Source organism: Heptranchias perlo, chromosome 23 (assembly GCF_035084215.1).
Source record: "Heptranchias perlo isolate sHepPer1 chromosome 23, sHepPer1.hap1, whole genome shotgun sequence".
Lineage (NCBI taxonomy): Eukaryota > Metazoa > Chordata > Chondrichthyes > Hexanchiformes > Hexanchidae > Heptranchias > Heptranchias perlo.
Window position 1 is genome coordinate 49,675,716 of NC_090347.1, and position 20,393 is coordinate 49,696,108.

Genomic DNA, 20,393 nt, shown 5'->3' on the forward strand with positions numbered 1-20,393 from the left:
AGACACTCACAGAGACACTCACGACACAATCACAGATGCACTAACAGACACACTAACAGACCCACTAACAGAGACACTAACAGCAACAGAGACACACTCACAGGCACACTCACAGACACACTTACAGACACACTCACAGACACCCTCACAGAGACACCCACAGAGACACTAACAGACACACTCACAGACGACAGATACACTCACAGACACACTCACAGACACACGCAGAGAGACACTAACAGCCACACTCACAGCCACACTCACAGACACACTCACAGACACACGCAGAGAGACACTAACAGACACACTCACAGACACAATCACAGACACACATACACACTCACAGACAACAGAGACACTCACAGGCACACTCACAGACACCAGAGACACTCAGACACACTCTCATAGACACTCACAGACACACTCACAGACACACTAACAGACACAATCACAGACACACTCACAGACACACTCACTGACACACTCACAGAGACACTCAGAGAGACATCACAGACACACTCACGACACAATCACAGATGCACTAACAGACACACTCACAGACACACTAACAGACACACTAACAGACACACTAACGGACAGAATCACAGACACACTCACAGACAACGGAGACACTCAGACACACTCAGACACACTCACAGAGACACTCACAGAGACACTCACGACACAATCACAGATGCACTAACAGACACACTAACAGACCCACTAACAGAGACACTAACAGCGACAGAGACACACTCACAGGCACACTCACAGACACACTTACAGACACACTCACAGACACCCTCACAGAGACACCCACAGAGACACGAACAGACACACTCACAGACGACAGATACACTCACAGACACACTCACAGACACACGCAGAGAGACACTAACAGCCACACTCACAGCCACACTCACAGACACACTCACAGACACACGCAGAGAGACACTAACAGGCACACTCACAGACACAATCACAGACACACATACACACTCACAGACAACAGAGACACTCACAGGCAAACTCACAGACACCAGAGACACTCAGACACACTCACAGAGACACTCACAGGCACACTCACAGACACACTCACAGAGACACTCACGACACAATCACAGATGCACTAACAGACACACTCACAGACACACTAACAGACCCACTCACAGACACACTAACAGACACACTAACAGACACACTAACGGACAGAATCACAGACACACTCACAGACAACGGAGACACTCAGACACACTCAGACACACTCACAGAGACACTCACAGAGACACTCACGACACAATCACAGATGCACTAACAGACACACTAACAGACCCACTAACAGAGACACTAACAGCGACAGAGACACACTCACAGGCACACTCACAGACACACTTACAGACACACTCACAGACACCCTCACAGAGACACCCACAGAGACACGAACAGACACACTCACAGACGACAGATACACTCACAGACACACGCAGAGAGACACTAACAGCCACACTCACAGCCACACTCACAGACACACTCACAGACACACGCAGAGAGACACGAACAGACACACTCACAGGCACACTCACAGACACACTTACAGACACACTCACAGACACCCTCACAGAGACACCCACAGAGACACAAACAGACACACTCACAGACGACAGATACACTCACAGACACACTCACAGACACACGCAGAGAGACACTAACAGCCACACTCACAGCCACACTCACAGCCAGACTCACAGACACACTCACAGACACACGCAGAGAGACACTAACAGACACACTCACAGACACAATCACAGACACACATACACACTCACAGACAACAGAGACACTCACAGGCATACTCACAGACACCAGAGACACTCAGACACACTCGCATAGACACTCACAGGCACACTCACAGACACACTAACCCACACACTCACAGACCCACTCACAGACACACTCACAGACAACGGAGGCACTCAGACACAATCACAGACACACTCACAGACACACTCACAGACACACTCACTGACACACTCACAGAGACACTCAGAGAGACACTCAGAGAGACACTCACAGACACACTCACGACACAATCACAGATGCACTAACAGACACACTCACAGACACACTAACAGACACACTAATGGACACAATCACAGACACACTCACAGACAACGGAGACGCTCAGACACACTCACAGAGACACTCACAGACACACTCACAGAGACACTCACGACACAATCACAGATGCACTAACAGACACACTCACAGACACACTCACAGACACACTCACAGACACACTAACAGACACACTAACGGACACAATCACAGACACACTCACAGACAACGGAGACACTCAGACACACTCAGACACACTCACAGAGACACTCACAGAGACACTCACAGAGACACTCACGACACAATCACAGATGCACTGACAGACACACTCACGGACACACTAACAGACGCACTCACAGACACACTAACAGACACACTAACGGACACAATCACAGACACACTCACAGACAACGGAGACACTCAGACACACTCAGACACACTCACAGAGATACTCACAGAGACACTCACGACACAATCACAGATGCACTAACAGACACACTAACAGACCCACTAACAGAGACACTAACAGCGACAGAGACACACTCACAGGCACACTCACAGACACACTTACAGACACACTCACAGACACCCTCACAGAGACACCCACAGAGACACTAACAGACACACTCACAGACGACAGATACACTCACAGACACACTCACAGACACACGCAGAGAGACACTAACAGCCACACTCACAGCCACACTCACAGACACACTCACAGACACACGCAGAGAGACACTAACAGACACACTCACAGACACAATCACAGACACACATACACACTCACAGACAACAGAGACACTCACAGGCTCACAGACAACAGAGACACTCAGACACACTCACATAGACACTCACAGGCACACTCACAGACACACTAACCCACACACTCACAGACCACACTCACAGACACACTCACAGACACACTCACAGACAACGGAGGCACTCAGACACAATCACAGACACACTCACAGACACACACACAGACACACTCACAGAGACACTCAGAGAGACACTCAGAGAGACACTCACAGACACACTCACGACACAATCACAGATGCACTAACAGACACACTCACAGACACACTAACAGACACACTAACGGACACAATCACAGACACACTCACAGACAACGGAGACACTCAGACACACTCACAGAGACACTCACAGACACACTCACAGAGACACTCACGACACAATCACAGATGCACTAACAGACACACTAACGGACACAATCACAGACACACTCACAGACAACGGAGACACTCAGACACACTCAGACACACTCACAGAGACACTCACAGGCACACTCACAGACACACTAACAGACACACTCACAGATCACACTCACAGACACACTCACAGACACACTGACGGACACACTCACAGCCACACTCACAGACACACTCACAGACACACGCAGAGAGACACTAACAGACACACTCACAGACGCAATCACAGACACACATACACACTCACAGACAACAGAGACACTCAGACACACTCACAGACAACATAGACACTCAGACACACTCACAGAGACACTCACAGGCAAACTCACAGACACACTAACAGACACACTCACAGATCACACTCACAGACACACTAACAGACACAATCACAGACACACTCACAGACACACTCACTGACACACTCACAGAGACACTCAGAGAGACACTCAGAGAGACATCACAGACACACTCACGACACAATCACAGATGCACTAACAGACACACTCACAGACACACTAACAGACACACTAACGGACACAATCACAGACACGCTCACAGACAACGGAGACACTCAGACACACTCACAGAGACACTCACAGGCATGCTCACAGACACACTCACAGAGACACTCACGACACAATCACAGATGCACTAACAGACACACTCACAGACACACTAACAGACCCACTCACAGACACAATAACAGACACATTAACAGACACACTAACGGACACAATCACAGACACGCTCACAGACAACGGAGACACTCAGACACACTCACAGAGACACTCACGGGCACACTCACAGACACACTCACAGAGACACTCACGACACAATCACAGATGCACTAACAGACACACTAACAGACCCACTAACAGAGACACTAACAGCGACAGAGACACACTCACAGGCACACTCACAGACACACTTACAGACACACTCACAGACACCTTCACAGAGACACCCACAGAGACACGAACAGACACACTCACAGACGACAGATACACTCACAGACACACTCACAGACACACGCAGAGAGACACTAACAGCCACACTCACAGCCACACTCACAGACACACTCACAGACACACGCAGAGAGACACTAACAGACACACTCACAGACACAATCACAGACACACATACACACTCACAGACAACAGAGACACTCACAGGCAAACTCACAGACACCAGAGACACTCAGACACACTCACAGAGACACTCACAGGCACACTCACAGACACACTCACAGAGACACTCACGACACAATCACAGATGCACTAACAGACACACTCACAGACACACTAACAGACCCACTCACAGACACACTAACAGACACACTAACAGACACACTAACGGACAGAATCACAGACACACTCACAGACAACGGAGACACTCAGACACACTCAGACACACTCACAGAGACACTCACAGAGACACTCACGACACAATCACAGATGCACTAACAGACACACTAACAGACCCACTAACAGAGACACTAACAGCGACAGAGACACACTCACAGGCACACTCACAGACACACTTACAGACACACTCACAGACACCCTCACAGAGACACCCACAGAGACACGAACAGACACACTCACAGACGACAGATACACTCACAGACACACGCAGAGAGACACTAACAGCCACACTCACAGCCACACTCACAGACACACTCACAGACACACGCAGAGAGACACGAACAGACACACTCACAGGCACACTCACAGACACACTTACAGACACACTCACAGACACCCTCACAGAGACACCCACAGAGACACAAACAGACACACTCACAGACGACAGATACACTCACAGACACACTCACAGACACACGCAGAGAGACACTAACAGCCACACTCACAGCCACACTCACAGCCAGACTCACAGACACACTCACAGACACACGCAGAGAGACACTAACAGACACACTCACAGACACAATCACAGACACACATACACACTCACAGACAACAGAGACACTCACAGGCATACTCACAGACACCAGAGACACTCAGACACACTCGCATAGACACTCACAGGCACACTCACAGACACACTAACCCACACACTCACAGACCCACTCACAGACACACTCACAGACAACGGAGGCACTCAGACACAATCACAGACACACTCACAGACACACTCACAGACACACTCACTGACACACTCACAGAGACACTCAGAGAGACACTCAGAGAGACACTCACAGACACACTCACGACACAATCACAGATGCACTAACAGACACACTCACAGACACACTAACAGACACACTAATGGACACAATCACAGACACACTCACAGACAACGGAGACGCTCAGACACACTCACAGAGACACTCACAGACACACTCACAGAGACACTCACGACACAATCACAGATGCACTAACAGACACACTCACAGACACACTAACAGACACACTCACAGACACACTAACAGACACACTAACGGACACAATCACAGACACACTCACAGACAACGGAGACACTCAGACACACTCAGACACACTCACAGAGACACTCACAGAGACACTCACAGAGACACTCACGACACAATCACAGATGCACTGACAGACACACTCACGGACACACTAACAGACGCACTCACAGACACACTAACAGACACACTAACGGACACAATCACAGACACACTCACAGACAACGGAGACACTCAGACACACTCAGACACACTCACAGAGATACTCACAGAGACACTCACGACACAATCACAGATGCACTAACAGACACACTAACAGACCCACTAACAGAGACACTAACAGCGACAGAGACACACTCACAGGCACACTCACAGACACACTTACAGACACACTCACAGACACCCTCACAGAGACACCCACAGAGACACTAACAGACACACTCACAGACGACAGATACACTCACAGACACACTCACAGACACACGCAGAGAGACACTAACAGCCACACTCACAGCCACACTCACAGACACACTCACAGACACACGCAGAGAGACACTAACAGACACACTCACAGACACAATCACAGACACACATACACACTCACAGACAACAGAGACACTCACAGGCTCACAGACAACAGAGACACTCAGACACACTCACATAGACACTCACAGGCACACTCACAGACACACTAACCCACACACTCACAGACCACACTCACAGACACACTCACAGACACACTCACAGACAACGGAGGCACTCAGACACAATCACAGACACACTCACAGACACACACACAGACACACTCACAGAGACACTCAGAGAGACACTCAGAGAGACACTCACAGACACACTCACGACACAATCACAGATGCACTAACAGACACACTCACAGACACACTAACAGACACACTAACGGACACAATCACAGACACACTCACAGACAACGGAGACACTCAGACACACTCACAGAGACACTCACAGACACACTCACAGAGACACTCACGACACAATCACAGATGCACTAACAGACACACTAACGGACACAATCACAGACACACTCACAGACAACGGAGACACTCAGACACACTCAGACACACTCACAGAGACACTCACAGGCACACTCACAGACACACTAACAGACACACTCACAGATCACACTCACAGACACACTCACAGACACACTGACGGACACACTCACAGCCACACTCACAGACACACTCACAGACACACGCAGAGAGACACTAACAGACACACTCACAGACGCAATCACAGACACACATACACACTCACAGACAACAGAGACACTCAGACACACTCACAGACAACATAGACACTCAGACACACTCACAGAGACACTCACAGGCAAACTCACAGACACACTAACAGACACACTCACAGATCACACTCACAGACACACTAACAGACACAATCACAGACACACTCACAGACACACTCACTGACACACTCACAGAGACACTCAGAGAGACACTCAGAGAGACATCACAGACACACTCACGACACAATCACAGATGCACTAACAGACACACTCACAGACACACTAACAGACACACTAACGGACACAATCACAGACACGCTCACAGACAACGGAGACACTCAGACACACTCACAGAGACACTCACAGGCATGCTCACAGACACACTCACAGAGACACTCACGACACAATCACAGATGCACTAACAGACACACTCACAGACACACTAACAGACCCACTCACAGACACACGCAGAGAGACACTAACAGACACACTCACAGACACAATCACAGACACACATACACACTCACAGACAACAGAGACACTCACAGGCATACTCACAGACACCAGAGACACTCAGACACACTCGCATAGACACTCACAGGCACACTCACAGACACACTAACCCACACACTCACAGACCCACTCACAGACACACTCACAGACAACGGAGGCACTCAGACACAATCACAGACACACTCACAGACACACTCACAGACACACTCACTGACACACTCACAGAGACACTCAGAGAGACACTCAGAGAGACACTCACAGACACACTCACGACACAATCACAGATGCACTAACAGACACACTCACAGACACACTAACAGACACACTAATGGACACAATCACAGACACACTCACAGACAACGGAGACGCTCAGACACACTCACAGAGACACTCACAGACACACTCACAGAGACACTCACGACACAATCACAGATGCACTAACAGACACACTCACAGACACACTAACAGACACACTCACAGACACACTAACAGACACACTAACGGACACAATCACAGACACACTCACAGACAACGGAGACACTCAGACACACTCAGACACACTCACAGAGACACTCACAGAGACACTCACAGAGACACTCACGACACAATCACAGATGCACTGACAGACACACTCACGGACACACTAACAGACGCACTCACAGACACACTAACAGACACACTAACGGACACAATCACAGACACACTCACAGACAACGGAGACACTCAGACACACTCAGACACACTCACAGAGATACTCACAGAGACACTCACGACACAATCACAGATGCACTAACAGACACACTAACAGACCCACTAACAGAGACACTAACAGCGACAGAGACACACTCACAGGCACACTCACAGACACACTTACAGACACACTCACAGACACCCTCACAGAGACACCCACAGAGACACTAACAGACACACTCACAGACGACAGATACACTCACAGACACACTCACAGACACACGCAGAGAGACACTAACAGCCACACTCACAGCCACACTCACAGACACACTCACAGACACACGCAGAGAGACACTAACAGACACACTCACAGACACAATCACAGACACACATACACACTCACAGACAACAGAGACACTCACAGGCTCACAGACAACAGAGACACTCAGACACACTCACATAGACACTCACAGGCACACTCACAGACACACTAACCCACACACTCACAGACCACACTCACAGACACACTCACAGACACACTCACAGACAACGGAGGCACTCAGACACAATCACAGACACACTCACAGACACACACACAGACACACTCACAGAGACACTCAGAGAGACACTCAGAGAGACACTCACAGACACACTCACGACACAATCACAGATGCACTAACAGACACACTCACAGACACACTAACAGACACACTAACGGACACAATCACAGACACACTCACAGACAACGGAGACACTCAGACACACTCACAGAGACACTCACAGACACACTCACAGAGACACTCACGACACAATCACAGATGCACTAACAGACACACTAACGGACACAATCACAGACACACTCACAGACAACGGAGACACTCAGACACACTCAGACACACTCACAGAGACACTCACAGGCACACTCACAGACACACTAACAGACACACTCACAGATCACACTCACAGACACACTCACAGACACACTGACGGACACACTCACAGCCACACTCACAGACACACTCACAGACACACGCAGAGAGACACTAACAGACACACTCACAGACGCAATCACAGACACACATACACACTCACAGACAACAGAGACACTCAGACACACTCACAGACAACATAGACACTCAGACACACTCACAGAGACACTCACAGGCAAACTCACAGACACACTAACAGACACACTCACAGATCACACTCACAGACACACTAACAGACACAATCACAGACACACTCACAGACACACTCACTGACACACTCACAGAGACACTCAGAGAGACACTCAGAGAGACATCACAGACACACTCACGACACAATCACAGATGCACTAACAGACACACTCACAGACACACTAACAGACACACTAACGGACACAATCACAGACACGCTCACAGACAACGGAGACACTCAGACACACTCACAGAGACACTCACAGGCATGCTCACAGACACACTCACAGAGACACTCACGACACAATCACAGATGCACTAACAGACACACTCACAGACACACTAACAGACCCACTCACAGACACAATAACAGACACATTAACAGACACACTAACGGACACAATCACAGACACGCTCACAGACAACGGAGACACTCAGACACACTCACAGAGACACTCACGGGCACACTCACAGACACACTCACAGAGACACTCACGACACAATCACAGATGCACTAACAGACACACTCACAGACACACTAACAGACCCACTCACAGACACACTAACAGACACATTAACAGACACACTAACGGACACAATCACAGACACACTCACAGACAACGGAGACACTCAGACACACTCAGACACACTCACAGAGATACTCACATAGACACTCACGACACAATCACAGATGCACTAACAGACACACTAACAGACCCACTAACAGAGACACTAACAGCGACAGAGACACACTCACAGGCACACTCACAGACACACTTACAGACACACTCACAGACACCCTCACAGAGACACCCACAGAGACACTAACAGACACACTCACAGACGACAGATACACTCACAGATACACTCACAGACACACTCACAGACACACGCAGAGAGACACTAACAGCCACACTCACAGACACAATCACAGACACACATACACACTCACAGACAACAGAGACACTCACAGGCACACTCACAGACAACAGAGACACTCAGACACACTCACATAGACACTCACAGGCACACTCACAGACAGACTAACCCACACACTCACAGACCACACTCACAGACACACTCACAGACAACGGAGGCACTCAGACACAATCACAGACACACTCACAGACACACTCACAGACACACTCACTGACACACTCACAGAGACACTCAGAGAGACACTCAGAGAGACACTCACAGACACACTCACGACACAATCACAGATGCACTAACAGACACACTCACAGACACACTAACAGACACACTAATGGACACAATCACAGACACACTCACAGACAACGGAGACGCTCAGACACACTCACAGAGACACTCACAGACACACTCACAGAGACACTCACGACACAATCACAGATGCACTAACAGACACACTCACAGACACACTAACAGACACACTCACAGACACACTAACAGACACACTAACGGACACAATCACAGACACACTCACAGACAACGGAGACACTCAGACACACTCAGACACACTCACAGAGACACTCACAGAGACACTCACAGAGACACTCACGACACAATCACAGATGCACTGACAGACACACTCACGGACACACTAACAGACGCACTCACAGACACACTAACAGACACACTAACGGACACAATCACAGACACACTCACAGACAACGGAGACACTCAGACACACTCAGACACACTCACAGAGATACTCACAGAGACACTCACGACACAATCACAGATGCACTAACAGACACACTAACAGACCCACTAACAGAGACACTAACAGCGACAGAGACACACTCACAGGCACACTCACAGACACACTTACAGACACACTCACAGACACCCTCACAGAGACACCCACAGAGACACTAACAGACACACTCACAGACGACAGATACACTCACAGACACACTCACAGACACACGCAGAGAGACACTAACAGCCACACTCACAGCCACACTCACAGACACACTCACAGACACACGCAGAGAGACACTAACAGACACACTCACAGACACAATCACAGACACACATACACACTCACAGACAACAGAGACACTCACAGGCACACTCACAGACAACAGAGACACTCAGACACACTCACATAGACACTCACAGGCACACTCACAGACACACTAACCCACACACTCACAGACCACACTCACAGACACACTCACAGACACACTCACAGACAACGGAGGCACTCAGACACAATCACAGACACACTCACAGACACACACACAGACACACTCACAGAGACACTCAGAGAGACACTCAGAGAGACACTCACAGACACACTCACGACACAATCACAGATGCACTAACAGACACACTCACAGACACACTAACAGACACACTAACGGACACAATCACAGACACACTCACAGACAACGGAGACACTCAGACACACTCACAGAGACACTCACAGACACACTCACAGAGACACTCACGACACAATCACAGATGCACTAACAGACACACTAACGGACACAATCACAGACACACTCACAGACAACGGAGACACTCAGACACACTCAGACACACTCACAGAGACACTCACAGGCACACTCACAGACACACTAACAGACACACTCACAGATCACACTCACAGACACACTCACAGACACACTGACGGACACACTCACAGCCACACTCACAGACACACTCACAGACACACGCAGAGAGACACTAACAGACACACTCACAGACGCAATCACAGACACACATACACACTCACAGACAACAGAGACACTCAGACACACTCACAGACAACAGAGACACTCAGACACACTCACAGAGACACTCACAGGCAAACTCACAGACACACTAACAGACACACTCACAGATCACACTCACAGACACACTAACAGACACAATCACAGACACACTCACAGACACACTCACTGACACACTCACAGAGACACTCAGAGAGACACTCAGAGAGACATCACAGACACACTCACGACACAATCACAGATGCACTAACAGACACACTCACAGACACACTAACAGACACACTAACGGACACAATCACAGACACGCTCACAGACAACGGAGACACTCAGACACACTCACAGAGACACTCACAGGCATGCTCACAGACACACTCACAGAGACACTCACGACACAATCACAGATGCACTAACAGACACACTCACAGACACACTAACAGACCCACTCACAGACACACTAACAGACACATTAACAGACACACTAACGGACACAATCACAGACACACTCACAGACAACGGAGACACTCAGACACACTCAGACACACTCACAGAGATACTCACATAGACACTCACGACACAATCACAGATGCACTAACAGACACACTAACAGACCCACTAACAGAGACACTAACAGCGACAGAGACACACTCACAGGCACACTCACAGACACACTTACAGACACACTCACAGACACCCTCACAGAGACACCCACAGAGACACTAACAGACACACTCACAGACGACAGATACACTCACAGATACACTCACAGACACACTCACAGACACACGCAGAGAGACACTAACAGCCACACTCACAGCCACACTCACAGACACACTCACAGACACACGCAGAGAGACACTAACAGACACACTCACAGACACAATCACAGACACACATACACACTCACAGACAACAGAGACACTCACAGGCACACTCACAGACAACAGAGACACTCAGACACACTCACATAGACACTCACAGGCACACTCACAGACAGACTAACCCACACACTCACAGACCACACTCACAGACACACTCACAGACAACGGAGGCACTCAGACACAATCACAGACACACTCACAGACACACTCACAGACACACTCACTGACACACTCACAGAGACACTCAGAGAGACACTCAGAGAGACACTCACAGACACACTCACGACACAATCACAGATGCACTAACAGACACACTCACAGACACACTAACAGACACACTAACGGACAAAATCACAGACACACTCACAGACAACGGAGACGCTCAGACACACTCACAGAGACACTCACAGACACACTCACAGAGACACTCACGACACAATCACAGATGCACTAACAGACACACTCACAGACACACTAACAGACACACTCACAGACACACTAACAGACACACTAACGGACACAATCACAGACACACTCACAGACAACGTAGACACTCAGACACACTCAGACACACTCACAGAGACACTCACAGAGACACTCACAGAGACACTCACGACACAATCACAGATGCACTAACAGAAACACTCACAGACACACTAACAGACACACTCACAGACACACTAACAGACACACTAACGGACACAATCACAGACACACTCACAGACAACGGAGACACTCAGACACAATCAGACACACTCACAGAGATACTCACAGAGACACTCACGACACAATCACAGATGCACTAACAGACACACTAACAGACCCACTAACAGAGACACTAACAGCGACAGAGACACACTCACAGGCACACTCACAGACACACTTACAGACACACTCACAGACACCCTCACAGAGACACCCACAGAGACACTAACAGACACACTCACAGACGACAGATACACTCACAGACACACTCACAGACACACGCAGAGAGACACTAACAGCCACACTCACAGCCACACTCACAGACACACTCACAGACACACGCAGAGAGACACTCACAGGCACACTCACAGACAACAGAGACACTCAGACACACTCACAGAGACACTCACAGAGACACTCACAGAGACACTCACGACACAATCACAGATGCACTAACAGAAACACTCACAGACACACTAACAGACACACTCACAGACACACTCACAGAGACAAAAACAGACACACTCACAGAGACACTCACAGTCACACTCACAGAGACACTCACAGACACACTCACAGACACAATCACAGACACACATACACACTCACAGACAACAGAGACACTCACAGACACATTCACAGACAACAGAGACACTCAGACACACTCACAGAGACACTCACAGAGACAATCACAGAGACAATCACAGAGACACTCACAGACACACTCACAAACACACTCACAAACACACTCACAGACACAATCACAGACAACAGAGACACTCAGACACAATCCCAGACACAATCCCAGACACACTCACAGACACACTCACAGGCACAATCACAGATGCACTAACAGACACACTCACAGACACACGCAGAGAGACACTAACAGACACACTCACAGACGCAATCACAGACACACATACACACTCACAGACAACAGAGACACTCAGACACACTCACAGACAACAGAGACACTCAGACACACTCACAGAGACACTCACAGGCAAACTCACAGACACACTAACAGACACACTCACAGATCACACTCACAGACACACTAACAGACACAATCACAGACACACTCACAGACACACTCACTGACACACTCACAGAGACACTCAGAGAGACACTCAGAGAGACATCACAGACACACTCACGACACAATCACAGATGCACTAACAGACACACTCACAGACACACTAACAGACACACTAACGGACACAATCACAGACACGCTCACAGACAACGGAGACACTCAGACACACTCACAGAGACACTCACAGGCATGCTCACAGACACACTCACAGAGACACTCACGACACAATCACAGATGCACTAACAGACACACTCACAGACACACTAACAGACCCACTCACAGACACACTAACAGACACATTAACAGACACACTAACGGACACAATCACAGACACACTCACAGACAACGGAGACACTCAGACACACTCAGACACACTCACAGAGATACTCACATAGACACTCACGACACAATCACAGATGCACTAACAGACACACTAACAGACCCACTAACAGAGACACTAACAGCGACAGAGACACACTCACAGGCACACTCACAGACACACTTACAGACACACTCACAGACACCCTCACAGAGACACCCACAGAGACACTAACAGACACACTCACAGACGACAGATACACTCACAGATACACTCACAGACACACTCACAGACACACGCAGAGAGACACTAACAGCCACACTCACAGCCACACTCACAGACACACTCACAGACACACGCAGAGAGACACTAACAGACACACTCACAGACACAATCACAGACACACATACACACTCACAGACAACAGAGACACTCACAGGCACACTCACAGACAACAGAGACACTCAGACACACTCACATAGACACTCACAGGCACACTCACAGACAGACTAACCCACACACTCACAGACCACACTCACAGACACACTCACAGACAACGGAGGCACTCAGACACAATCACAGACACACTCACAGACACACTCACAGACACACTCACTGACACACTCACAGAGACACTCAGAGAGACACTCAGAGAGACACTCACAGACACACTCACGACACAATCACAGATGCACTAACAGACACACTCACAGACACACTAACAGACACACTAACGGACAAAATCACAGACACACTCACAGACAACGGAGACGCTCAGACACACTCACAGAGACACTCACAGACACACTCACAGAGACACTCACGACACAATCACAGATGCACTAACAGACACACTCACAGACACACTAACAGACACACTCACAGACACACTAACAGACACACTAACGGACACAATCACAGACACACTCACAGACAACGTAGACACTCAGACACACTCAGACACACTCACAGAGACACTCACAGAGACACTCACAGAGACACTCACGACACAATCACAGATGCACTAACAGAAACACTCACAGACACACTAACAGACACACTCACAGACACACTAACAGACACACTAACGGACACAATCACAGACACACTCACAGACAACGGAGACACTCAGACACAATCAGACACACTCACAGAGATACTCACAGAGACACTCACGACACAATCACAGATGCACTAACAGACACACTAACAGACCCACTAACAGAGACACTAACAGCGACAGAGACACACTCACAGGCACACTCACAGACACACTTACAGACACACTCACAGACACCCTCACAGAGACACCCACAGAGACACTAACAGACACACTCACAGACGACAGATACACTCACAGACACACTCACAGACACACGCAGAGAGACACTAACAGCCACACTCACAGCCACACTCACAGACACACTCACAGACACACGCAGAGAGACACTCACAGGCACACTCACAGACAACAGAGACACTCAGACACACTCACAGAGACACTCACAGAGACACTCACAGAGACACTCACGACACAATCACAGATGCACTAACAGAAACACTCACAGACACACTAACAGACACACTCACAGACACACTCACAGAGACAAAAACAGACACACTCACAGAGACACTCACAGTCACACTCACAGAGACACTCACAGACACACTCACAGACACAATCACAGACACACATACACACTCACAGACAACAGAGACACTCACAGACACATTCACAGACAACAGAGACACTCAGACACACTCACAGAGACACTCACAGAGACAATCACAGAGACAATCACAGAGACACTCACAGACACACTCACAAACACACTCACAAACACACTCACAGACACAATCACAGACAACAGAGACACTCAGACACAATCCCAGACACAATCCCAGACACACTCACAGACACACTCACAGGCACAATCACAGACACACTAACAGAGACACAGACACACTCACAGACACACTCACAGACACACTCACAGGCACACTAACAGGCACACTCACAGAAAACAGAGACACTCAGAGACACTCACAGAGACATTCACAGAGACACTCACAGACACATTGACAGATAGACTCAAAGACACACTCACAGACAACAGAGACACTCAGACACACTCACAGACCCACTCACAGACCCACTCACAGGCACAGTCACAGACACACTCACAGACACACTCACAGACACACTAACAGACACACTAAAGGACACAATCACAGACACACTCACAGACAACGGAGACACTGAGACACACTCACAGAGACACTCACGACACAATCGCAGATGCACTAACAGACACACTCACAGACACACTAACAGAGACACTAACAGAGACAGCGACACACTCACAGGCACACTCACAGACACACTTACAGACACACTCACAGACGCCCTCACAGAGACACCCACAGAGACACTAACAGACACACTCACAGACGAAAAAACACTCACAGACACACTCACAGACACACGCAGAGAGACACTAACAGCCACACTCACAGCCACACTCACAGACACACTCACAGACACACGTAGAGAGACACTAACAGACACACTCACAGACACACATACACACTCACAGACAACAGAGACACTCACAGACACACTCACAGACAAAAGAGACACTCAGACACACTCACAGAGACACTCACAGGCACACTCACAGACACACTAACAGACACACTCACAGATCACACTCACAGACACACTCACAGACACACTGACGGACACAATCACAGACACACTCACAGACAACGGAGGCACTCAGACACATTCACAGACACACTCACAGACACACTCTCAGACACACTCACTGACACACTCACAGAGACACTTAGAGAGACACTCAGAGAGACATTACAGACACACTCACGACACAATCACAGATGCACTAACAGACACACTCACAGACACACTAACAGACAGACTAACGGACACAATCACAGACACGCTCACAGACAACGGAGACACTCATACACACTCACAGGCACACTCACAGACACACTCACAGAGACACTCACGACACAATCACAGATGCACTAACAGACACACTCACAGACACACGCAGAGAGACACTAACAGCCACACTCACAGCCACACTCACAGACACACTCACAGACACACGCAGAGATACACTAACAGACACACTCACAGACACAATCACAGACACACATACACACTCACAGACAACAGAGACACTCACAGGCACACTCACAGACAACAGAGACACTCAGACACACTCACATAGACACTCACAGGCACACTCACAGACACACTAACCCACACACTCACAGACCACACTCACAGACACACTCACAGACACACTCACAGACAACGGAGGCACTCAGACACAATCACAGACACACTCACAGACACACTCACTGACAACGGAGACGCACAGACACACTCAGAGAGACACTCAGAGAGACACTCACAGACACACTCACGACACAATCACAGATGCACTAACAGACACACTCACAGACACACTAACAGACACACTCACAGACACACTAAAAGACACACTCACAGACACACTAACAGACACACTCACAGACACACTAAAAGACACACTAACGGACACAATCACAGACACACTCACAGACAACGGAGACACTCAGACACACTCAGACACACTCACAGAGACACTCACAGAGACACTCACGACAGAATCACAGATGCACTAACAGACACACTCACAGACACACTAACAGACACACTAACAGAGACACTAACAGAGACACAGAAACACTCACAGGCACACTCACAGACATACTTACAGACACACTCACAGACACCCTCACAGAGACACCCACAGAGACACTAACAGACACACTCACAGACGACAGATACACTCACAGACACACTTACAGACACACTCACAGCCGCACTCACAGATACACTCACAGACACACTCACAGAGACAATAACAGACACACTCACAGACACACTCACAGGCACAATCACAGACACACTAACAGAGACACAGACACACTCACAGAGACACTCACAGACACACTCACAGATGACAGAGACACTCACGGAGACACTCACAGACACACTCACAGACACACTCACAGGCACACTAACAGGCACACTCACAGAAAACAGAGACACTCAGAGACACTCACAGAGACATTCACAGAGACACTCACAGACACATTGACAGATAGACTCAAAGACACACTCACAGACAACAGAGACACTCAGACACACTCACAGACCCACTCACAGACCCACTCACAGGCACAGTCACAGACACACTCACAGACACACTCACAGACACACTAACAGACACACTAAAGGACACAATCACAGACACACTCACAGACAACGGAGACACTGAGACACACTCACAGAGACACTCACGACACAATCGCAGATGCACTAACAGACACACTCACAGACACACTAACAGAGACACTAACAGAGACAGCGACACACTCACAGGCACACTCACAGACACACTTACAGACACACTCACAGACGCCCTCACAGAGACACCCACAGAGACACTAACAGACACACTCACAGACGAAAAAACACTCACAGACACACTCACAGACACACGCAGAGAGACACTAACAGCCACACTCACAGCCACACTCACAGACACACTCACAGACACACGTAGAGAGACACTAACAGACACACTCACAGACACACATACACACTCACAGACAACAGAGACACTCACAGACACACTCACAGACAAAAGAGACACTCAGACACACTCACAGAGACACTCACAGGCACACTCACAGACACACTAACAGACACACTCACAGATCACACTCACAGACACACTCACAGACACACTGACGGACACAATCACAGACACACTCACAGACAACGGAGGCAATCAGACACATTCACAGACACACTCACAGACACACTCTCAGACACACTCACTGACACACTCACAGAGACACTTAGAGAGACACTCAGAGAGACATTACAGACACACTCACGACACAATCACAGATGCACTAACAGACACACTCACAGACACACTAACAGACAGACTAACGGACACAATCACAGACACGCTCACAGACAACGGAGACACTCAGACACACTCACAGGCACACTCACAGACACACTCACAGAGACACTCACGACACAATCACAGATGCACTAACAGACACACTCACAGACACACGCAGAGAGACACTAACAGCCACACTCACAGCCACAC